The sequence below is a fragment of the Bombyx mori genome, chromosome 22 (assembly GCF_030269925.1).
Source record: "Bombyx mori chromosome 22, ASM3026992v2".
NCBI lineage: Eukaryota > Metazoa > Arthropoda > Insecta > Lepidoptera > Bombycidae > Bombyx > Bombyx mori.
In genome coordinates, this window is record NC_085128.1 from 7,681,701 (window position 1) to 7,708,645 (window position 26,945).

At 34.3% G+C, this 26,945-nt stretch overlaps 1 protein-coding gene and 1 long non-coding RNA gene across 3 annotated transcripts in view; one reads left to right on the top strand and one right to left on the bottom strand.

The window, feature by feature from the left end:
* Positions 1 to 26,945, bottom strand: part of LOC101741124 (uncharacterized) — a 134,870-nt gene that overhangs the window by 71,846 nt on the left and 36,079 nt on the right. The window lies entirely within an intron of this gene.
* Positions 22,044 to 23,823, top strand: LOC119630219 (uncharacterized). Of its 2 annotated transcripts, none has more exons than XR_005246002.2 (5): positions 22,044 to 22,414; positions 22,495 to 22,671; positions 23,054 to 23,161; positions 23,245 to 23,379; positions 23,543 to 23,823. It is a non-coding gene; the product is annotated as an uncharacterized LOC119630219 (long non-coding RNA). The 2 variants fall into 2 exon arrangements; XR_009976104.1 differs by having other exon boundaries at positions 22,249 to 22,414; positions 23,066 to 23,161.

Below are 26,945 nucleotides of genomic sequence, written 5' to 3' on the forward strand. Positions count from 1 at the left end.
GGTACTTGATAGGTTATTGTGTCTCTAAGAGATATGCGAAGCGTCTCTTTGATATAAACATTAAAGGGGTAGCTGAATAATGATCTAACAACAAAAATTGATATGATGATGCATGATTAAAGGTTAAACATACTACAGTCGACGTCTGTAGGGAGAATTTTCTCTTGTGATTATCGGAAACCTTCAAACGAGTACATGGACACCAAAATCCAGAACACCAAATATAATTTAACGAATAGACTTACTCTAACTATTGATAATACCACTTTATTACTAATGGTGGGATGTCTTGTGAGATCGCACGGATAGGTTTTTTTACTTTTTATTGCTTTAATGGATGGATGAGCTCGTGACCCACCTGGTGTTAAGTGGTTACCGGGGCCCGTAGATATCTACAACGAAAATGCTGCCACCCACCATGAGATATAAGTTCTAAGGTCTCAGTTATTACAGCAACGGCTGCAGGCAGGCAGGGCGGTGCTACCCGTGCAGACTCACAAGACGTCCTACCGTCAGTAGGTATTAAATTTCAGCCGTGAAGCAGTAACACTTTCCAGTTTAAAGCGTAGAACGAACGTTATACTATACAGATAAGACGTATTCGTCACATCTTGCCAAGCCTTGAACCGTTTCACACATCTATGAAATACAAGACACCGACGACATGAACACGGTCGTGAACTTCTCTTTCTAAATCGTCTATCCAATTTTTTTTTATTGCCTTAATGTGTGGACGAGTTCGCAGCCCACCTGGTGTTAAGTGGTTACTGGAGCCCATAGACATCTACAACGTAAATGCGCCACACACCTTGACATATAAGTTCTAAGGTCTCAGTATAGTTACAACGGCTGCCCCACCCTTCAAACCGAAACGCATTACTGCTTCACGGCAGAAATCGGCAGGGTGGTGGTACCTACCCGTGCGGACTCACAAGAGGTCCTGCCACCAGTAAAAAAGTAATTCGTCTGTAGCATTTAAAATTAACAGAAAATTTTGTCGATTGATTAAACTTAAAGTAGTTTAATTTATGTTGTATTTCTCACACATTATTTCCTAATATTTTCTTTTCGCATTCATGAAATACGCTTACAATTTCATAACTCAATACTCTTTATTACGTGTTATTAATGCTATTTTCCCAAAATTGCCTGAAGGTAATCGGAGACAAAAGCACATTTGGGCTTCCCGTCATATTTCTTTAGTACAACATCATTATTTACAACCCTCCTTCTGAATACATAATTTGCTAATAGATAAATGTAATTATTATTGTGTAAACACAAATAAGGTAGCCAGTAATAAAATTCTTTGGAAATGGTAAAAATTCTATAAGCCGAGTACGTTGTCTAATTTAGCTAGTGAAGAAAACAATAATATGACAATAACAATATGCATTTATGTATGTATTCCCTATCTCACATACAGAAATCGTCATACTATAATACAGCTTGTGGTTGAAGATGACTGGTAGAAATTATCACGTAAGGAAAAAGCGTTCTGCCTTCTCCATACATATTTTTCTCTCCTCGATTAGGTATCTGTCTATTTTATAAGAATGTGTATGTGTCGACATTCAAGCTAATGATCATTTACTATTTAAGTAAGTAACTAATTGTTTCTAAAATATTTAATGAAGCTTTTTGATTAAGGATGCTTTTTAGTAATGAAGAAATTCGTTTCTGATACCCTGACAACACACTTTTTCTTTTCTTTGATTTCTAGTCTAATAAACACGGACCATTGATAAGCATATTTTGACTATCATTGATAAATTAAATAAACCATTGGTCCTATGATTAAAATGACGTGTTTTTAATTTAGATTAGATTTTAACACAACAACCAGATTTGGTTACAGTATGCTTGCTTGCGTTATTGGACTAATTAGTATGTAGGTATATAAAATATGACAATGTTCAACCCTTTTTAAGACTTAGAAGAATGCTGTCTTTGTACATTGCTACTATGCAAATAGGTTTCAAATTTGTCAATTTATATTAATGTGGACTTTGGTTTGAAATTCGGAAGAAATATTCACTGACTAACAGTTGTATCACTTCAGTGACCAGCCTTGTATGTAAAATATTAATGTACATTAAACTGCTAGTTGTCATAAAATAGTACAAAGTAAAATATTTTTGGTAAAATAATGTAATGAGACCGAAAAAAAATACATTGTATATACCCTTTGAGATCGTAAAACATGATGGGAAAGCAAGTAGGTAATACGATTGATGACGAGATAAACAACACTGACTCGTGAAGGAGTATTAGGAGGCGAAAAATTCAGAAAGTATTTTGGACTTGTTTTTTTTCCAGCAAAGGGTACCTTATGTAATTCATTAAAACCGTACATTTCGGCTTTTTATACAAACTATAATTGCAATATTAACTTTTGTTGCATAAATATTAGTTGCATAAATTTACCTATTATTTTTTTCCAATGTAATTACTGCGTTAGAGCCAACGCTTTCCTTTATTACAAATTGAAACGCGAGTATTTCCCATAACAGAAACAGCTAAATGAATATGATTCATATATCAATTATTCAATTTATTCACCTTGGAATTTTAGAGGGACTCCAGTTAACAATAAGAGTTTTTTAATACCTTTTTTTCACATCACAGAAATTTAATGAATGATTTTAAACTTTATTCTTCATTTCAGTTAAGGAACACTAAAGCAGACTTAAGAAACCAGTGCAAACATATATCTGTGTGAAACTGTCCTAGACGGGGGCTTTAAGTTTGCACTTCAACCGATAAGTCAGGATTAAGGGACCATCTGAAGTCACTAACTTTTCGGTGTAAATATCAGTAAGTATGCTGTTGGCAAACAAAACTGATCCCTCTGTTCGGGGAACTAAGCTAAACACGTAATTTAAATTACGATGACCGCTCTCCGAAATAATAAATCTATTCTAATTAGTTAAGCTCTTGAAAAATGACTGGGTAGAACGGGAGGGCGGTCACCTTGTAGGTTTATCACGTTAATAAGTCTCTTGGACTAAACAGTATTAAATGAGATAGACGGCTACTTTATGTTTCTAATACACTGAAATTTGTATCTTTTTTAGTGCTTAGCGGTCGTGGACGTATAAATATTCTTTTTTACGAATAAATCTCGAAAGTTCTTTTCCGTCAACAACAATCACGAAAACTGTAATTTAATTAAAAGCAATTGAGGCGTCTACGCCTATATTAAATTTAGGATAGCTTAATAAGCAACCACGTTAGAAAATGAGTGTTAATTAAAAATTCTGAAACGAATACATAAGACCTACTATATAAATAAAGGTTATAAAAAAGTTTCTGACTTTCCACTTCGCTGTATTTTGAGCCGATACGAAAGATCATCTTAATTTAATAATAAAAAATACAATTAATAAGCTTAAACGATATCAGATTGAGCAGTTTTCTAAAAATTCTACAGACATTTCTGCATATATTTAAGTACTTAATTTATATTTGCTTATTTGTGATATTTTAAAAAGGTGCTAGAATTGACATTTGGACAATGTGGAAGTCTTACTCTCTCTTTCTTGCATACTTTCGTTAAGTGTTCTTTCGGTTTTAGAGCGAAAATAACTTATCTCTCGTGACAGTTTAAATCGCCGATTAAAAATTGCGTTTCGTAAAAATCATTTCACAGCTTATCAAATCCTTCTTCAAACGAGGCTTGTGGAGAATACTTAACGGTAGGCTGCGGCTTGGCTCTGCCCCTGGCATTACTGAAGTCCATGGGCGACGGAACCACTCACTATCAGGTGGGCCGTATGCTCGTCTGCCTACAAGGGCAATAAAAAATCGATTTTAAGTACTAAGTTATGAGACTTTGATAATCATTATCTAACTTCGACCTCCCGTGTCAAGATAGGGAGTAGAATTTATAAAAACAAATGAAAAAAGTTGAATTTCATTATACTGGGTTGACTATTATAATATTTTGTAATCCGATGACCAACTGAAATGCTGATGTTAAATTACGGCACTAAAATGAAATTTGAATTAAGAATTTGTCGTAACAAAGAGGAAAATGAAAATCTCATAATTAACAAATAAATTTCAAAGCATTCGTTCAGAAATTCAAATGAGCAAATATATTATAATTCAGTCGTCGTTCATATTCCGCGGTATAAAATCTTGGATAAACGTCTTGATGCTCGTTGTAATGATACGCCTATTTAACGAACAAAATTTTAAACGAATAATCAAAGAATAATAATTAATTAATGCAGCTTCTGAATGAAATACTGTTTACAACGCGGTATGCAAACAATGACCGAGTAAAGCTGGTAATAAGATAGATAGATGGATAAGATAGATAGATAATAAGATTTATAGGTCATTAACATATTTATGCATGTTTTTATTCGTAGTTAAATTTAGTTAGGGTTTGCAAAAAAACTTGCACTGTGAAAATAGAATGAAAATCGAAAATATTCCATCGATAGCATACATTTTATATATAGTTTCCATTAATGTTAAATATCTCCACTTGCTTTTTAAGAGACAATCTTACCTGACTGCGAGATTTGAACATCGGCATTGTCGCATCGTTTGACATATATGTAAGTATAATGATTATCATATCCTTTAAGAAACGACGACCACAAATTGGAAAATAACAATTTACTGCACACAAAAATTACAAGGTTTTTTTTTATTTCATTTACTACAGATTTTGCATCCATATTAGATTAATTAACAATAAAATTTCACATAGATAAAAACAATAACTACAATTTCGGAATAAAAAAAATATAAAAAAAATAAAAAATTATCTACTTTAACCAAAAGGCTGGTTTGGATCCACACGCATACGTGTCCAGTGTTGCATTATTGGGCAGTCCAGATCCATCCGCGAGGCGAACATATGGTCTCACTGTAATAAATCTAAGAACTAATTACCATGAACATTAACCTCTATCTCTCTGTAATTAAGAGACGTTTTATTATCCCTTCGGATGAAAGTGGCTTTACAATAGCCAATCAAAGTCTATATAAATCTTTGGAACTTACAACAAAGCATGGACCCGCTACTGACTAAAGCCTCCGCAGATAACGCCCATGGTGATTCTGATAATAACCAAAGAGACTAACAAAAACTCATTAACCGAATCTGTCTTTAACAAGTTCGAGATAACGGTTCCCGATATTAAAGGCTCCTCCGTCAGTTTTTGTTCTGCGGAACCTTGTTCGCTCTTCTATTGATTTCATCCTATCCGAACTCAGCTTCTGATTTATGATATCTTTTACTTTTCTTCTTCGACGTTGAAAAGTTATGTTAAACTTCACAACAGAAATATAAAAGCAGGGTAAAATGGATTTCGGCCTTCTAATATGTAAGCCGTGCGGATTAAGCGGCACGTTTGTATTTTGTACAAAAATACGTGTTGGAATAATTCGAAGTATGTTTTTTTTTATTTTATTTTTATTGCCCTTGTAGGCAGACGAGTATACGGCCCACCTGATGGTGAGTGGTTACCGTCGCCCATGGACTTCAGCAATGCCAGGGGCAGAGCCAAACCGCTGCCTATCGCAAACAATAGGGTGAATACTTTAGGCTTTTTTTTGTTTTTACACTGTCAATTGAATAAACTATAGTACTTATTTTTTTACTTCTAGAAAAAAAAGACTACAATAGTTTTTCCTCAAGATTTCGTTATATTATGAATAAATTGTTTCTCTTTTCTTCTGAAAATTTAAAACTCACAAATAAAACATCGTCACTCAAAGAACACGAAATGACTTCACACACAATTTCGCTGGTTTTTAATAAAAAATATTACACGAATGCTGTAAAGGGATACAGATGGGAAATTATTTCTATTGCCTAAGAAGGCGAGGTGTGGAGCTTGCGTTATTCAAATTTGAGACATCAACAGCTCACCGAACAAATATAAGGCTACACAGAGACCGGCTATTCATAAATAAGGCGCATAAAGTACGTGACGCGGCAAGCTAGTTGTAAGGAAGTATTTTCGAGTTTTATGAGATAAAGCAGACATCTTCTGCTGAATAGCAAACACCTCGTATTTTACTAAATAAGCTATTTTAGACTATATGAGATTTAAAGATCGCTGCATTATTTTAAAAGTACTGTAATATTTAGTTGACAGAAATTATATAAATAGAATGTAGTTGGTTAATGTTGAGTTTCTCCTATTAAATTTTAAAAACGTCGTTGGCAAAATAACTTTTAATTATATTATAATTATTGCTTTGTTTATTTTAACATAGGCAAATAAAATCTTGCTTATCTATATTTTACTTTACCAATGTTACGTCGTGTGCTTTTTACAGGATTTCAGAACAAAATTCTAACAAGCATTTTTTTGCTATTCTGAAAGAAACTCAGCGAACGAAAACCAATAAAAACTCGACAGATGTATTGTATCTGAAGTAAAAAGTCGAAAAAGTATAAGATTAGAGGGACCGCAGAGGGATCGCTAACAAGGCCAATCCGTTTTATTGTGCGTAAAGACTGCAAGTTACGAGAGCTTCAACGTACAACAGAAATTATTAAAAGTATTTTTCGTGTTTATAATTCAAACAGAAACGACAAGGATTCCTATCTCTATATATAAAAATTAATTGCTGTTCGTTAGTCTCGCTAAAACTCAAGAACGGCTGAACCGATTTGGCTAATTTTGTTCTTAAACTATTTGTGGAAGTCCAGAGAAGGTTTAAAAGGTAGATATATGTGAAAATGCTCGGAATTTAATAAAAATAACAATTTTGTTTTTCCTTTGGTGTCCCCCCCGTCGAACGGATTCCTTTTGTTTGTTTTAAATTTATTTTACACAAAAGCTTAGGACTTTTATTTATCGATTGAGGCACTACAAAGTCTGCCGGGTCAGTTAGTTATATAATATAATTATATTCATGGATCCAGGAGTGTACGTTAACTACGTATTGAAATTTACAAATGAGTTTCATAATCTAAACAGCACTGCTGCATAAATGTATTTACTAGTCGCATTGCGATCTATGAATTTAGATTGAACGCAAATAACATTACGTGCCTATATTATAAACAGCACGGGTGAAACAGTAATGCGTTTCGGTTTGAAGGGCGGGGCAGCCGTTGATACTATACTTGAGACCTTAGAACTTATATCTCAAAGTGGGTGGCGCATTTACGTCGTAGATGTCTATGGGCTCCAGTAACCACTTAACACCAGGTGGGCTGTGAGCTCGTCCACCCATCCAGCAATAAAAAATAAAAGAACAACGCTTTTTTTACCTTAGAATATAAATAAATAATCGTATGACTATCCTTTAGTAAAACGTTGTTCACCATTGCTGATTGATATAAATTTAAGATATTTTATGGTTAAAGTAAATTCTCGTCTAGAGTTCAGCTTAACATCAGGGAATTTCCGCAAGGGCCTCTGCTTAATGGCTTGGAGATAATTAGTTGGATTCCGGCCAGTTTCCGTGTAAATAAAATACTAGATGCCAGTCAATAAAGGGGACCCTTGTGGAAATGAAACTGTGGATCTCATTTTTGCAGGACGTGTTAATGAAATGATAAATCAAGGAATCATAGACATACCTAAGTGAAAAAGGCGCCATTAATCAACCATTATTCAATAATTTGCTGACCATTTAACGTAAGTTATACGACTGATTTATCTAATGCAGTTATTCATTTGGGCTTTTATAAGCAATTGTAAATTACATTATAGTAATATATTAAAATATATCCGAGTATATCCTATAGTATAAACATTGTATCAGAATTAATGCATTTTTTTAAATACAAGTGGTCATCGTAGTCGAGAGACATTAACGATGTCAATACCCACCTATCTTGAGTTTTAAATCTCCATTTTAACAGGCACTTAAACACACAACAGATATAATTTCGAAAAAATCTATTTATGTAAACAAACTACATTTACTAATATAGAATACGTATTGAACTATAACAATAATAATAAATAATGGCTATCGTTTTTCTCGTTATAAACAAGACAAACAATTATCAATACAAACATAAACCGTAGAATATAAACTTTGTACACAATTAAATCGCGTTACTTAAATTGAAAACTAATTAAATTAGTTCGAGAATCTTCTCTTGAAATTTATAGAAGGATTTGAACTTTTTAAAAATAAATAAAACCGAAAACGTGAAATTGAGTTCAATTACAAGAGGTCCGGAATAGGAGCAACTTACGATACAGCCAATTTGTTTGGCCCTTGTCTTATAGGACCCCTGCTAGGTCTACCGTGCGGCCGGCAAACGTAAATCTTTTTAGATTAAGTGGTACATGATGGTCGAGATTAATGGGGGACTTGAAACAAGATAAAGTTTTCTGTCTACATGCGTCAAGCAGCTTCTTTTCAAGATTAAGTAGTAGTGTGCGAATTCATTCTTTTGCTTTCGAAGCGTCGATTCTATGCCTGATAATAAACAATCACCACTATTTTTTTTATTGCTCAGATGGGTGGACGAGCTCACAGCCTACTTGGTGTTAAGTGGTTACTGGAGGCCATAGACGTAAATGCGCCACTCACCTTGAGATATATGTTCTAAGGTCTCAAATATAGTTACTGTAGGACCTCTTTACTGGTGGTAGGACCTCTTGTGCGTCCGCGCGGGTAGGTACCACCACCCTGCCTATTTCTGCCGTGAAGCAATAATGCGTTTCCGTTTGAAGGGTAGGGCAGCCGTTGTAACTATACTATTCAAAGACATAGGTAAGTTAGGGGCACAGCCAAACCGATTCCAATCAGTAATTTCATTATCAAAACATTTTCATTATTAATATTTTATTGAGGATTATTTAATATAAATTAGACAAAAAGACTGTTATTTCACTTGCATCAAAAATAACACATTATAACGTTGTGAGTATGCGTTATTATTTTTAGAAAACCTAGAATAAGATCAGCGTGATCAAATAAAATTCAACAAATGTAGTGAAAGCATTTGGAAAGACATTCAAAGTTTGATTCTTCAAATAAACCGTTAACTCAATGGTTCTCGAAGTTGCCCATATAACAAGGAAGACAAACAAGGGTCAACAATAAAATAAATAAACCAACATGACTCTCTTATCCTTGGCCACTAAACCCATTTCTTTTATGACAAATAGAGTAGTGACACCGACAGCGTAAAACTTTTAGCCGAAAAATATCTTTCATCGTTTCGGAGAGAAATAGTTATCTAACCTTTTTTTTAATAATATCCACTTTATTTTTTTTATTATTAGCGTATACACATAGACAATATCCCTGCCAATCCTATGTTAATATTTGTTTACATAAAAACTATTTTATTTTATTTTATTTTTTTAAGAAGCAATACTATGTATCTATTTATACATCAATTTATATAAAGAGTACTTAGTGGTAGGGCATCTTGTGAGCCCTCACGAGTAGGTACCAGCACCCTGCCTATTGTTGTCGTGAAGCAGTAATTCGTTTAAGTTTGAAGGGTGGAGATCCCATTGTATTGTAAAAACTGAAACTTAGAAATTATGTCTACAGGTCGATGGGTCATTTACGTTGTTGATGTCTATGGGCTCCGGTGACCGTATAACACCAGGGGGACCGTGAGCTCGTCCAACCGTCTAAGAAATTAAATTTTTTTATTTCATAATTCAGGCATTAAATATTAATCTCTGACTCTTGTATCAATCTTGAGATTCATTAATGCACTAAATACCTAGAGCGCCATCAGCCGGGTATCCGCTAAATGGATACTCCGCCGTAAAAAAATGTCCTTACTTAGACCAGCATTAGCTTCACTTGAAACGGATAGTAAAACAGAAGCGCTCATTAATGGTATAGAGCTTAATGGCGCTTCACTGGATTCCTAGAGTATAATGTAAAATAAAATAGAGTTCCATGCTAAAAAAAACACAATTCCTTTGATGTCTCCCAAGGTGGTCTCATTAGTGATAGTTGTAAGACAACGTAGGTAATTAAGATAGTAAATACAATAATGCTGGATACAAATTCATGTATTATTTATTACCTCGTAGCTATGAACAAATCCGTATTCTTGAATGAATTATTTTGCTTGTTTTTTTATTCATGATATTTCATCAAGGTTAGAACTGTAATTATTATTTACTTACATGAAATATACTCATTTATTAAATATACACACTAGAGCGCCTGATGTCCAACAAAATTGGACTTAATCGAAAAAATTCTAAATCAACGCATACAAAACGATTATACAATAAATTGACCATTACTAATAATACAGATACTGTCAATATTGTCGGAAACGAGAATGGACTAATTAATGTGATTTCCAAAAATTATTACTATTAAGATTTTTTACCACCTGGGCAACGTTTAAAAATGGTTTGACATATCGTCGCTGTCAAACCAAATTCTGCTATGTGCAAAAACTCTATTTTGAATTAACGAGTCAAAACATTTTCGTATAAAATTTTGAAGTTGAATTTTTAAGAACTATATCAAATGAAAGCTATACATAAATATTAAAGCTATATAGTCACATAACAGTTTTTTATACGGTAGATAGGGCTGTAAACTATACGAAAAGGTCAAAAAGTAAAAATCTCAAAAGTACACATAGCAAATTTTGGTTTGACAACGACGATATGGATCTACGGTCTCGCGATACCGGGAAGGAGTGTCCGCAACTATATTTACTACATCTCAAGCATTACATCACTATTCCACGAAATATAAACTTATTAAAACAATAAGTATTAATGTTTAGTTTCGAATTCAGGTGAGGTTGAGGTTTCTGAACACCTTCTTTGTCAAAAATATGGAAAAGTCTATGTGTATATCTTATTATCATGTCGGCTAAATCGTACACGATAAATAATTCTGTCTCATCAAACGATACAATTTTACTGGTGGTAGGACCTCATGTGAGTCCGCACGGGTAGGTACCACCATCCTGCCTATTTCTGCCGTGAAGCAGTAATGCGTTTCGGTTTGAAGGGTGGGGCAGCCGTTGTAACTATACTTGAGACCTTAGAACTTATATATCAAGGTGGGTGGCCCATTTACGATGTAGATGTCTATGGGCTCCAGTAACCACTTAACACCAGGTGGGCTGTGAGCTCGTCCACCCATCTAAACAATAAAAAAAACTATCAAAACAAGATCAGAAATCAATAAATGTGAAGAACTTAAATTGACTAAACGAGTAATAATTCAATAGAATTAGTTCAATGGAATTAAACCAAGCGTAGTTTTTAAAATATATCTTTTGAAATACATAGAATAGGGGTTAGTTTAACGAATGTCGCCACATCGTCCTTCAGCTGTCCCGACCAACGAGTATGTACCCGGCCGGGTCATAGCCGCGGCCTTGGTGGCGCCGGCAACCGAACGATTTCGGGTCGCACACTTCATCACTACATAGTATAAAACAAAGTCGCTTTCTCTGTCCCTATATCCCTATGTATGCTTAAATCTTTAAAACTACGCAACGGATTTTGATGCGGTTTTTTTTTAATAGATAGAGTGATTGAAGAGGAATGTTTATCTATATATTAATACGTGAAGCAAAAACTTTGCATCCCTTTTTACGAAAATTGCGCCGACGGAGGGGTATGAAAATTTCCACACTTATAGAGAATTTAGAGAAGAAGTGCACAATGCTAATATTTTCTTAAAATAACGCATAAAATCGTTAAATACGTTAAATCAATAAAGAAAACATTACACAACTACATACTATGTATTTGACGCACACACGCATGCATACTATTTATTTATTGTCAAACTTTTGTTCTTGACGTCTGTGGTTACTGAAGTATGAAACCTATAGGTCTATGTCTGTGGTCAAATTGAGAATAGATTAAATATTGTTTGTCTTTATTAATATTTTTCTATAGAGTAGTCTTGGCGAAATTTATGATATATGAAATAGGTTTTGAAAATAGAATCATAATAGTGTACAAGCTTACAATTTCAATTAATTATAGTCGAATTTTGACTAGTATGTATAATAACGTCCATTAAATAGTGGAGAAATCAATAATAAATTACAGTTTCCGAAGCGAAGCGAGGGCGGGTCGCTAGTCTAAAGATAAAACGTATTAACTGTGCCGCAACTTTATGGAGAGATCGAGCTCAAAAACAGAGTTGATGAGATGAACAAATTACATCGACCAACGAAAAAAGGTTTTTATAAGAAAACATTTTGTGGTACGACTCTAAGATTTTTCTGGAACAAAACATTTTAATGCGGTAACGATATCTAAGATCATTTTGTCTTAGATATCAAAATTTAGAGTTGTATCTTCGAAAATGATATTTATACTGACTACTTATACCTTCCCTATTGTAACTTAATTATCAACGATGACGATTTAATAAGTTTCTGTAAAGTGCACTAATTGTAAAATAATATGTAATTTTTATTAAGGTCACTGACAAATCTCTTGGAACCGTCGTAATCTGGCTTTTCATAGTATAAAATCTATTCACCGAATATCGATGGTAATAAATTTTATTCGCCATAAAACCCGAATTCGCCAGTTACATACTCGAATAATACGAAAGTAAAGCTCACCCGACGTATGGATGTACGCCAACCCTTGAATGTGTGAGACGTTTTAAGGTTCAATGTTTTCTGAATACTATAAAAACACACTAAAAAATACAAGTGCGGGCCTACCCTTGTATTTCTTTCATCTATTGAAACAACAGACACTATACTTTTGAATATAAAAATGGAAACGAATAGAAATTGATGCGCTTCTACATTGTAAAATGTTGGTTTTGGCAGAATGTATCTACTTAGAAACGATGTATGCGGCATACTGCAACGAATATAAAGAATTTTCGAAATTTTCGTAAGCTATCACTATACCTGATACTTAATACTACGTATTGTTTATATATCTTTACATATATATTTCTTCTGTGCGTGTGTTTGTCACTGAACTCCTCTAAAACGGCTGGACCGATTTGAACGATTGTTTTTTGTATGCGTTGGTGGTGCCCTGGGTGGTTTAGATTCACAAATCAGCCCGGCAGATGGCGCTGCTGTCGGTATTTAGATTATTTATCTTTCCTAGAAGTAAATTATATGGCAAAACAATGTTTGCCGGGTCACCTAGTACTATTATATATAGACTGTTTATATTTACTTTTATATCTTAAGTTATGTTATGTTCGGGGAGGACACAGCGCAACACACGCTCGCCGAGTGTGTAGCTTGGGAGGAGCAGCGCCGTATTCTCACAAATGAAGTAGGAAGCGATCTGTCACTGCCGGCCGTAGTGCGGAGGATGGTCGGCAGCGCAGAGTCGTGGGACGCCGTGGTGTCCTTCTGCGAGGACGTGATGTCGCAGAAGGAAGCTGCGGAACGAAAGAGGGAGATCTCGACTCCCTTCCCCGGCCGCAGAAGACGCACCGGGCGCAGGAGAAGGGTGGACAACGCCCTTTTCCGCATCCCATGAATGGGTCCAGGGGCGAGGGACTTGGGAAAGCCCCCGCCCCCTATTCAATGGACCTGAGACGGAGGCGCGTGCGGGTGTCGGCTCGTGCCTCTGAGGCGATGCACGAAGTAGCTGAACGCCTCACTACCCCGTGCAGAAGACAAGGCCTGGACAGACCAGGCCAGCACTGGTGTGGGGCTGCGGAAGAATTTGGATTCTCGCGGCCCTGCGCGCACGTGTGTGTGGACTATACATGTTAGTTTAGCAATAGTAAATTTAATTTGAATAGTGTTTTCTATGTGCGTTTTATATTAAAATGTTTTTTTTGAGCTGAGGATGGGTAAATGAACTCACAGTTGATCTGATGCTAAGCCACTACCGGAACTAATAGCAATCACATTTGGATATGAGGTTGATGTCTCAAGAAAGAGACGACGACACAATTTTGCAGATACTAGAGAGAAACAAACAATTCTTGACCATTTCATAATAATTGTACTTGACTTGAAAATTGACTTTGACTAAATTACTTGTCAATCATAAAAGCCTACGATCACGAAGACAGTGATTAATGTCTGTCAAACTCAAACAATTCCGGGGGCATAAACAAGCTGATACCAATTATCTAGCAGCTATTTATTTGACATAAAACAAAAACTACCCTCGCTCAAAGATCGATTTGCGATATCTAGAGAGGAAATCTTCCGTGAATTTATTAATCATAAGACTGTCGCGACTAACTACATTTTGATATCGTCAAATCTTCTTCGAAATATACTTTTCCGTCACGCTAAAGACTTTTCTTTTATAGTAGGAATACTATCTGATTTTTAAAAACTTGTAAGCATAAGGTAAACTTAAATCTTGCCTCTCTTTCGATAGAAGATTAAAAATAAGCCCTAAATAGTTAAAACCTCCTTACATTTCCATTACCTTTTTTTTTTTTTAAATAACGCTATGTCCACAATCTTAAAATGTACATAAATATGTAATGAATTGGTACTTTAACATCCTCAACACTTATCCCATTTAAAACACTTGCAAGTTTATCAGAGGAAGTTAATAAAAACAAAATGTAATGTGTGAACAGCAAATTGGATTTAAACACTAACTACGTAGAAACATACATCCATCTGTCTAGTCCTAACTCTTCTAGTTTAGTTCTGTTCCGGCTCGGTTCACTTCGAGCTATCAATTTAAAGCCTCGCGAAGTAAGTTCGTAAACTTTATAATTACTACAGCGATTCATGTTGAATTGATTAATGTTGTGCACATAGGTATCTTCTAACTTAATTTACTAGTGGCGTGTTTGGATACATGAATTTCTATGCTCGAGATACTACATATACTACCAATACTACTACCAAAGCCTTACAATCCATGCGTAAGAGTATTACCTTCATTTTTCTCATTTCTCTTCTCGTTCGGGTTCTTTATTTTCAAAGGTCAAGCCGTTCACGCATTTTCGCCCCATTTCATATTAAATGCGCACATTTGGTTCTCGCTTTCGGCACTGCTAAGATCAGATAATAGACACTGATTGTCGTTATTTGGTCATAATAGCCGCATTTTTTCTCCTAACCTCGTCCTTGCATCGCGTTCCCCAGTGCTGATAGTCGTGACTCTTACGGAGCACTTTTCTTCGGACTATGTTCCTCCATTCTTTCCCGTCCTCTGCAGAGAGAACAGTGACAATGATTCTGGAATCCAATGTCATCCAATGTCGTCGTCTTAATTTGATTGAACCAGCGCATGTGACTGCGCCACCTTGGCCACTTTCCTTCCACTTTGCCGATGATGAGTAGTTTTTTGAAATTGTCACCCTGCTTCCTAGAAACGTGACCGAATAACTCGGAAATCCTACGTAGGCATGTGGTGGAAAGCCTTGTGGAGACGCCTAGTTCTCCCAAAATTGATGCGTTGGTCTGATTTGCATCGAGGGATTTCGCAGCAGCATATCTCAAACGCGTCGACCCTAGTTCGATTCTCCTTCTTTAGAGTCCACGTCTCCGCCCCACATAAAAAGCACCAGACACACAAGCTTACGCTTGGTTTTTATGGAGATTTGTTTTTATCGGACCAGAGGCAATGAAGCTGACATATAGCACCTTTTGCTATCGCAATACGACTTCGCATCTCAGGCTCCTGACATCTCTTCCTTAATTTAATTTCCTTGAACATTATATAATAGAGTGATTTGTGTACTCGCACAGATTTGTATTTAAAGTCCTGCATATATATATATATCCGCCACATAACATGAGCGCTGGTTTCGAAAACCAACAAGAACAATAGAATATAACAAAAAGCAATGAAATATTATTTTTCTTTATAAATATTGCAATCGTTCTAATTACAAAATGATATTTAAAATGAAATTGTCAGACCGCTTATACGAAACCAAATTAAAAGTCAAGTGTTTGATACATATCGCGCTGTGAATACTGCCGAAATTGGACGAATTGAAAATCCGTTCGTGGTTCATGCAAAACTACGAAATTACGTGCGGGAGAGATTTGCGGCTTTTTCATTGTTCGCGTCACTGACGTTTGCGGTATGCTGAATGACTAAATTTTTTTGTGACGAGGAGTAAATATACCTAACAATAACTCTCCATTAAATCAACCAATTTCGATTTATATAACTAGTGTGCCAACAATAAGCGAACTGTCTATATGTCACCAATAGTAAAACATTTGCGGGTAGGACATAACATATTAATATTAATTAATTAATTAATTAAATTAAGACTTAAACCTCATGTCTTAAGGTGGATGTCGACATTGACATTGAAATATCTGGTGGCTTCGGCCTTGGACGGCTTAGGTCTTACTTCTTACGCTGTCGTCATTAAAACATATTAAAATTAATTAATTAAATTAAGACTTAAACCTCATGTCTTAAGGTGGATGTCAACATTGACATTGAAATATCTGGTGGCTTCGGCCTTGGATGGCTTACGTGCGTCTACTTCTTACGCTGTCGTAATAAAATGAACCAGATCTCTATGAGATTATATTAACTAAAATATCACTCTAGATTTGAATATTCATATCTCGCTTTAAATCTCACCATACCAATTTACTTAAAGATTTTTTTTATTTTATTTCCATAAGACTCCGAGTGATCTCAAAAAATATCTTATATTATTTTGGGTTCGTTCAATAAGACTGGATATATTTCAAACTCTTTTATTTCTTTGTTGATCCAATTAGGAAAGGGAAATGAGGTAGAAATATTCGTTGCAAATTGAGCATCCATCAAACAAATGTCCGTTGTCAAGAGTCCGCACGGTTCTATTTATTTATTCCTCATCTACATTAAACCTCGAAAGGTTAAACCCTCAATGCCGACCAAGTCGACTTCAACTCGGAAAACTGAATAGATACAGAACTTTAACACTATGTCAATTACACTAATCTTTAGTGGTCGTGTAGACTTTGAATAGCAGCAAAGAATTACTATTTCAACGCTTCTAAACGAAATCATTCTGCGTTCAATCATTTAAAAAATAACTATCTGTCTAAGTAATATACTTTCCATATTTGATAGTGTACCGAAATCCGAAAGCTGCCCTGCTGTAGCTTGTATGAGCAACAAGGTTGACGTACAGAGGTGAAATTTTTCCTGTTTCCGCAACAAACTCATCGAATCTCTTAGGATATTTTCTTTGTTAATTCATATATATATTTAATATTTTCCTGTAACATCAACCAAAATCATAGTTTTAGGTCAGGGTTTTTATTGATGACTACAGACGTCACCTGGTCGTAACATAGTTTGCTAACCACATCACTACATAGTATAAAACAAAGTCACTTTCTCTGTCCCTTTATCCCTATGTATGCTTAAATCTTTAAAACTGCGCAACGGATTTTGATGCGGTTTTTTTTAATAGATAGAGTGATTGAAGAGGATGTTATTATATGTATAATAACATCCATTAAATAGTGGAGAAATCAATAATAAACTACAGTCTCCGAAGCGAGGCGAGGGTGGGTCGCTAGTATTATATAAGTTGAAGATAATGAAGCGTATTGTATACTCGCACACGTACTCGTAAGTTCAACCATTCTGCCCATTTTTGCTCCGAAACATTTATCTATTTTGGTTTGCAAGTTGGGACGGCCACTAAACAATATAATGAAGGCTTGGAAATCAGGGTGGATGGCGCCAATTAATCCCAAATAGGCATTGATGTCGTTAACCCATTTACGAAATAAAAATTCTGATCTGAATCACAATTGGCTTTGTATTAACAGTTTGAACACCGTTTTGAAGTTTTAAACTTTTTGATATAGAATTTTCCTCGAATACATTAAAAATATCAAAGATTCCTAAGTTCTTCACTAAACTTCTAAATCCAATGTATACTATATGGCCATCCACTACAGAAAAATGTTTTGATATTCGTTCAGTAAAATAAATAAGGTTAACGTTCCGTTGCTTCCGTAAATATTTTTAGGAATAGGTATTCCCCGAGGAAGATCCTCAAAGCTTATGCCTTCCAATTTAACCGAGTTGACACAGTTCAGTGAAATATTTATTTTATCTTTCCATTTTTTCTCTTTCATACAAAAAATGTGTGAGCATAATTTAATTCAATTCAAATTTTTTGTCATTTTTTTGTACAATCTTGTTTCTTTCTTTTTGTATGCTTAAAATAATTTCAATTCTGAATGATTTATCTTACAGGTCATAAACCGAATGAAAAGCGATTGTAATTAAATACGTACTACGTTTTTTTGCCTTTATTAATTAAGGCAGACAAGAAGTTAGATTAAATCTAAATGAACCGTCATTTAAGCTAATCGCTTAATTTAAGGACCTTTATGTACACTTCACTTCCCATACCATAACGTAAAGGCCAGGCGAGGTTTTTCTTAATACTAATTATACAACGACCATTCTCCTTAACCGATTTTGGCCACGGTGATCACCTCAACTCCGTTTATAATTGTCACAGTGCGCTCGTGTGTGGCTAACATAGCCGATCTTATTCCTACACGTTCGTGCACATTGCGGACAGGTAACCACACCATTATAATACATAGTTGTAAGAGATAGTACTTAATAGATTGTTCATTCATTCAGTTTAAATGCTGATTATAAGAAGTCGAACTCACCATCCACCTAGTATTAAATAGTTACAAGATCCCATATACATTAACAATTAAATGCCACCACCCACCTTAAAACATACAGGGTGAGTCTCAATCGTATTCTAATAACGTCTCTTTCATAATTACCTATAGTTTTGTGAATGTGGGCTCAGTGTGTCAGAGTCAAACGCAACTAAATGAATCCTCTATCGCTAGAAACTCGACCGTCAAAAGTCTTGCTCTTTTAAACTAGCCGTAATAAGAATGCAAAAGGCTAACTTATAATCGTCTTCCATTTACATGGCATGAAGAATCTCACTAATTTGAAGGGATAAACTTTGTTCCCAACACGGCACTGGTGCATTGTTGTGGAGATAGGTTAGCTTCGTCACGCTACACCGCTTCCTACTACGATGTTGTAGACTCCCAAAAGTTGAGGAAATGGCTTTCTATGATTAATCGCTCCCAAACATCATAGCCACAAGAAGTTTTCATTGAGCGTCTTCAATAAGAATTCTCTCTTCTAACCAGAGCAACAAGCTTTCGAATATTTCAATATACTTATATCGCCGCCACAGTGATGCGAGTTTTTATCTAAGCCAGTAAACACCTACATCGCCGGGAAAGAAGAGGTCTCAATTCATCCAGACGATAAAATGTGAGCAAATCATGTCTACGGTGAATAAATTAACTGTTAAATCAAATCTCTCACCTAATTTTAAAAATAGGAATCCAAGTTATAATAAGTGGCCAGCTTTCATCTACAACCTCTCATTTGAAGGACACGCATGGCAGTGACAGTTGCACTGAACACTTGCTCGTACTTTTCACTACTACATGTATTCTTTGATAATTATGTACAAAAACAAATTTGTAATAACTCTTAAATTACCATCTCATTCGATTCCATTTAAAATGTCTATGTTTTGTTTAACATATTCATCACAATATTAATGATTTATTTTCAGCCCTTTGATACCCACTGTTGAGTTTAGGTCTTCCCAACTTTATGCCATAATGTTCGATCGCCCTAGATAAGTCTTACGGCACCTTTACAATAAAATCTTGACCACTATTCTATCGCTGTCCTACCCCATCTGTCAGCATTTCTCCTTGCTAAGTGTCCAGTCCAACTCCATTTCAAATTCGCTGTTCTCTTACCAACATCTGTAACTTTTGTTAGGCGTTTAATCTAGGTAAAAAACCCACTCCCCTTATTTATCATTAAAAATAATAATTTGAAATCCTGCATAAAACATCAACAGTCCTCGGAATTAATGGTCACAATCATTGCGTTCATAAACCAAAGCGAAAGCACCCAAATTAAGGACACAAAAGCAAACAAATCTGCTGAACAAGCCTCTCATTAGAACACGATTTATGTTAAGTGTGGCGCCTGGATCGGTGATAGAATTAACTTAAATGCTTTATTAATTTTACTTATCGACACGGTAAATATTCACTGTTCCAATCTAAAATCACTGATCCTATTAATGACTCTTTTTCGGATCGGTTATCTATCTATCTATATACCTATATATAAAAATTAATTGGCTGGACCGATTTGGCTAATTTTTGTCTTGAATTATTTGTGGAAGTCCAGAGAAGGTTTACAAGGTAAATAAATATGAAAATGCTCAGAAATAAATAAAAATAACAATTTTGTTTTTCCTTTGATGTGTCCCTCGTCGGATGGATTCCTTTTGTTTGTTTTATTTTATACGAAAATTTAGGTCTTTTATTTATCGATTGAGGCACTACGAAGTCTGCCGGGTCAGCTAGTTGTTAATAAATCTTTTAAATGTTAATGCAATTAAATTGATAGGTATTAAGCAAAGTCATAAAATTGCCGATATGCCTAATAGTTTTAATGGTGTTAGAACGAAGAGTAAGCCCGTGCGGGTAATAATTAGCATTCTACGTATTTCGACCATAAAACAGACAAGCGTTTCTGTTTAAAGAGTGACACAGCTTCCATACCATATAATAAAAATTTCGTACCGCTTGCTATAAAATTAACAGGCACCTATTGCAGGAACCAACTTAAATTTTTATATATTTCCATCACTGAACACTTTTTAATATTTGATACGGACTCACTTGCGTTCCGTATAGTCTCAAAACGAGGCAAAAGTAATCGGCCTAATTCAGGAGATAAAGTCTTCAAAAATAAATAAAAATCTATTACTCCCTGAACCAGTAAGCCTTTGGAAAGAAAACAGTTGTTAAAAGAGAGAACGCTACCATGGATTTTAATATTTCATTGAGAACGTCACTCACCCTAACTCTTTAACTCCACTGTAGAAAAAAAGCTTCGATAAATTTAATGAACATGTACCGAAAGTTTTAAAAAACAAAACAGTGCTTCGAAGTTCAGAATCAAGAAAACACGCTAATATATTACTATTATAATAAACACGAATTCAATGGAAATGCGCTAACACGACTGGACATAATTTAGAGGTCAAGTCGTTACAGTTCTGTTAAACAAAACAGGAATCTCGAACTATGTATAAACGAGAGAAGATTACGACTTTAGTAGAAAAGTTATAAGTATACATACAAGTATAATTCGGTAAGTCAAACACTAATACTAACTATTTTATTGGATTTCATTCATTCTTTAGGCGAAATCGTATGGGGCATGATAATGTTTTGCATCATTAACCTATTGCTCCTACTTCTCTCTAAGCTTTTTTAGTACAAATTTAATCAAATAATAAAGTAATTTTGAAAATGTACGACAATATGACAAATCGAACTCTATCACCGTTTTGTGCAAATATATTACTGGTTAGAAGGATCCAACTAACCTACGTTGGAAAAAGCAGCGAAATAAACTCGACGGACGTATCTTTCTTTTACTCTTATACAAAAATCGCGAATTCAACATTAATCGAAAACAAAACAGAGATATTACTAAGCTAGATACGCGGCCATGTTAGCTGTTTATCCTTTAAATATAAATCACGTTACATATTCTAGAACTACTGATATGCATGCTTGCGGTTACTCTTTGATCAATAAACTATCAGTAGATTTGTAGTTGGCGTGTGAAATCCAAACCAACGGACATGCTGTCGTATTTAAAGTATACCTTATTATACTTTACTACCTTATTACACTAATTATTTAATATATCTTATTTTACAAAAGAAAGTAATTTAAATTGAAAATTAATCAATAGCATTCTAATTTGTAAAGAAAACGGCTTCCACTAAAGGACTTCTGAAAAAAAAAAAAAGATCACCATGGCGTACTAGGACTACTTATAACTTCAATATAATATTCTAGTAGGTCTCTCAAAATAGACCAAACCTGTAAATAAAAAATAACAAAAAAAAAGTATTCGCCATTTCCTTTCAGAGTATTCAATTGAGGAAAAAGTTTTGCAACTCAGCCTTGCGATTCTCTAAAAGTCAAACAAGAACTCGCATCTCACTACGAAATTCTCCATCACTTCGCATTCGCAATAGAATGACCTTGAATTGGCATTCTGTAAACACTAATTTTAATTACCCTGCCTCGAGCGAAGTGAAGTGACAACGAAGTTTGTTTATACTACTACTAGGGATAGCCGTTAACACGCAAATGTAAATCGAAGCTTACCGGTTTCAGTTTTTCGTTGTATTTATAAGCATTCTGTAAGAAAATACTATGAATTTAAGCTTTGGTGTTAAAGCCACATCTAATATAACTAAAAAGAAAATTAAAAGTCATATATTTATGATATTAATTGTAATTTCTGGCTGCACGCTAAGTTCCTTTGCGTGCACTAGCGAATACCAGAATTAAAAAACAAAATTTTAATTGTTTTCAAAACAATCTCGAGCGGTCGGAAGTTTTTATTTTACTTTTTCTAGATTTTTTGTTACTTTGTGAGTGAATTTAACGTTAAATAAAAATTATGAGGTAAGTAAAAGTTAGTTTTCAGGCTATCAATGGTTCATCCATTTGTTTTTTAATCTAAAATTTCAATATATTACCAACAGATTTAACGAGCGTTCTTCTCATCCGACATTGGTGCAAATAGAGGCATTGATAGACGTTTTGGATTAAAAGCTAGCGAAACAAAAGGTTTAATCGTATCTCAACATGTTCAATAAGAGAACAAGGATATTAAAAAAATATAGGAACTAAATTCTCTTGTCAGATATGATCCATTCCCGGTGAGATATTTAGGACATGTTAACATCTATTTATGTATGATAAATCTATCTACTACGTTTTTATTTATATTCTATTTTAACAGGGAATATCGGTAATTTATCTGTATCTCAAATTCACCAATAACCAATTCAAAAAATTATATTGAATTAAATAAATCAAATCATTAACAATTAAGGTATTGCAAGTTGGATTGATGTTGTTGGAATGTTTTTATTGATGCAGAGGTGACTGTATTTATGGTAAAGGGTGTGCATATTGGTACAGGGGTGGCAGGCAGTTCCAGAGTATTGACTAAACTGACATTATGTAGGCTAAAGGCTGCATACTCCGTTTAAAATAAATGAACAAAATTTAGGCATAACCTATTTTATTATATTTAAGGAACTACAACAGATTGAAAATACTAATCCACATCATCAGAATATTGTAAGGATAATTTATTGCCAACTTGGAAAATGTATCAGTATTGGAACAATCCCAAACATACAGGTATGTATGTTATACCTAATTATCTTAAATAAATACCTAAACAAAACTTGCATTTTAAAAATTAATATTTATTGGCTTTTTAGCATTGCATCAAGAATCACCTATTTTGCAGTCATCCTCCCCTAACTAAATGCAAGTGACTTCTACTTATTGTGATGCTACTACTAGTAGCTCCAGCCACAGTAGGTCTCATGTTAGTCAAGAGATTGGGTTGTTAGGTAAGTGTTTATTCAGGTCAAAGTACCTATTCATTGAACAACCATATTAGGGACATTGATTTGTGCATAATGCTGTTACTTGTTAATAAAAACCTTTTCTTGTATGTATTCTAAACATTGTATTTTAACTAACCTTGTTTTTAAATAAATTGATTTTTTTCAGCACCTCAACACCTGACCTGCTATTTCACCACTTTTCAATGAAAAGCAGAGTGTACTCAAATTACAACAAATTACACAGTACCAGGATATATAACTTAAACAACCATGGGGGAATAAATAGTCGACAGTCTGCAAGAAGGATGAACTGTTGGTGGAATTAGCATATGCAGCTAGGAATTTTAAACCTGTATTTCCACATATTACTGATGCAAACAAATTTCAAAATTATTGTATATAACTATTGAATAAAACTATAATAAAACTATTTTTATAAATCATTAATTTATATTTGAAGTTACTTCACACTATAAGTAAGCTAATTAGTAGAATTTAACAAAGTAATTCAACATGACCACCATAATGTAAATGTAATCTCATAATCTGAGATTATGGGAACTGGCAGCTCTGCACAATTGCAAATGTTGTGCAAAACACAACACGCAACAGCTATTTTTGCTACCTTATCAGGGTGATAAATTGGCACCCTATGGATCAGCAAACACCTGAATCTACTCTTTAACAGAACTATTGTTCTTTTCACTGAGTTACGGGCAGTGGAATGAAGGTGGTGCTACAAAGCTTCAGGAGTATCTCTCTCCGTATTAGCATTAGCTAGCCATTATTAGCAGGTATTAGCTAGCATAGCATTATCGCCTATTTCTGAAGCAGTAATGCGTTTCGGTTTGAAGGGTGGCGCAGCCGTTGTAACTATACTGAGACCTTCGAATTTATATCTCAAGGTTGGTGGCGCATTTACGTTGTAGATGTCTATGGGCTCCAGTAACCACTTAACACCAGGTGGGCTGTGAGCTCGTCTAACCATTTAGATGGTGAAATGAAAAAAAAATTAGCATATATTATACAGAAAGACCGAAAAGATGTTAAATAATTATAATGGTCATTACTTGCTGTCATTGACTAATCTTTAGTAGATTTTATTTTGTTTTTTTTATAACTGAATAAAGTTTATTTAATATAAATACTAAATTTCACAATAACTTTAAAGCAATATACACAATTCAATTTAACTGAAATGAATACAATCTGAATACATAGTTTATAATACACATTTCGTTTATGGATTACATATCATCAGAATTTCGAAAAATATTAATGGCTTTACAAATTGTACATTTTCTGGCATGATAGCCTTTGTGACAGTAAAACCATTTTTTATTGGTAGCAGGTCTTTTTAAGGCCACCAACGTCCCATCAATACACCCAACAACCAAAGTGATTTTAATTTTTTTACAAAAACTGCAATATTTAGCATTAGATTAATATTGGTACTTTTTTTAGAAGAAAAAAAATATTTATTTAGTTTAAACCACCTTCTTCTTTTTTCTTCAGTTTTCCTTCAACTTTTGCCATTCTTGAGCATTCTGCGGGAATCTTAAATATTTATATATAGTTGCTGGGTTGTTCAGAGCCTCCACAACCTCAGATATACACTGGGATATCTGGGACAAATATGTTCTTATATTTTCTTTTATAATTTTTTTGGTAACTTCATTTGCCCAAATAAACAAGGTGCACAATAACTGAAACTAAGAAATAATAATTATACAATACACATAGTTATTAGAGAATCTAATTTGTATTCTTTCAAGATATTTTTGGTAGATTAGTTTAGTGGTATTGTTTTACAATTATGGGAGAGTTGGATATAAACAAATGAGCAAACTTTAATAATATGTTTTAAAGTACCTATTTTGTACATAAAGACACAATCTTACCACATGGAATACCTACCTTTAGAAGAGTTGAAAGTCCTTTTCAATGGCTTTTAGTGGTCTTCGTCAAAGGGTGTAATTCACACCCTAACTGGTTCATATGATCCTTCGACAATCTATACACTTTCTTTATACTTTTACATAGTCGTCATCTCAAGTTAAAAGTGATAAATTGTGAATTTCGTAGGCTTGTCGACGCATTTCACGCTGATCCGTAGCGTCAGCCTTTTCAACAATGTTTTCAATAAAAACATACGCTCCATAAAATATCGATGAAGAATAAAGTTATATTAAAGTGCAATTTTGTTAATTAATAGTATTTTTTTTATAATTAACAGCGTTTTATAACGTTTTCGTATATTCTCACTCACAACAAACACTTAAAACACTAACTTTTGATTTGACAAATAAAATGATTTTGCGATGCGAAGTTCTTGCCGAAATTCGACGTGATTTACACTACAGAATGCCGTTTCAAACGTCAACTCATACATTTTAGTAAAAAAAACTCACGCTTGCTAGTTCAATTCACCCGCGAGGGGCGCTAGTGTAGATTCGGCACTACAATGAAATTTACAGAATGCCAATTTGAAAACTCACACCAAATTCACGTGCGAGTTTGTTAAACAACGCTTACAGAATCGCACGGCAGATCATTGTTGCAAAAGTATTTTACAGGGATACTATGAGTTTCATTTTCATAAAATATTTTATTTTTGTAAGTTGATTTCCCTAAAACACTATTATGGTTCTCTATCTCTTATCAACCGAATGATCATTGTTCTATACTCTTCGTATATACCTACTGTGCTACTTATAATATTTTGTATGCAAGTTTAACAATATTTGCTATGTGTATGTGCATTACTATAATTCACATGTTATTTTTGTTATTTTAGCTGTTCTACACACACTCATCACTTTTAATTATTATTCTCATAATCCTCTCACAGGTCTGCTGGAAGAGATTTCTTAAAGAAATAAGCAGTGCCTTTGTACATAATTTACCTATTACTCTGTACTATGTCTTCCTTTTTGTGTGTACATAAATAAATAAACAAATAAATATAAATAAATAAATAGTTTTTGTAGTTTGCCTAATGGTATAGCGGTGCCTTCACGGACAACAGATTTGACGATTATTTGACGATATTTGATGAGAGATTAAATGGTAGGCAGCGGCTTGGTTCTGCCCCTGGCATTGCTGAAGTCCATGGGCGACGGTAACCACTCACCATCAGGTGGGCCGTATGCTCGTCTGCCTAAAAAGGCAATAAAAAAAAAGAATTTTTTTTAATACATACATTTATTTAATAAATGTTTATAGATTTATACGAGCTTATGTAAAATCCTCCCGAAAAATGTGAACATTAAACCTACGAAATTAGCAGCAATGTACATTAATTCTAGTAAAATAAAAATATGAAACCACTTAACATTATTTGTTGTTAATTAACATAAGAGTCTAGCTTCTAAGCTCTTGAACGTAAATTAATTCAGTGAAACTCTTGACACCTAACGTTAGCTCAGCCTTCATAACACAAGTTTGTTTGATATATAGTGCAAATTATTACACTACAGAACTTCTGTGACATAAATTGAGTTATCTAGTGCTACATATATGTGTGTTTGTGTGTGTGTGTGTGTTGTGTGTGTGGTAGTTATGTCTTT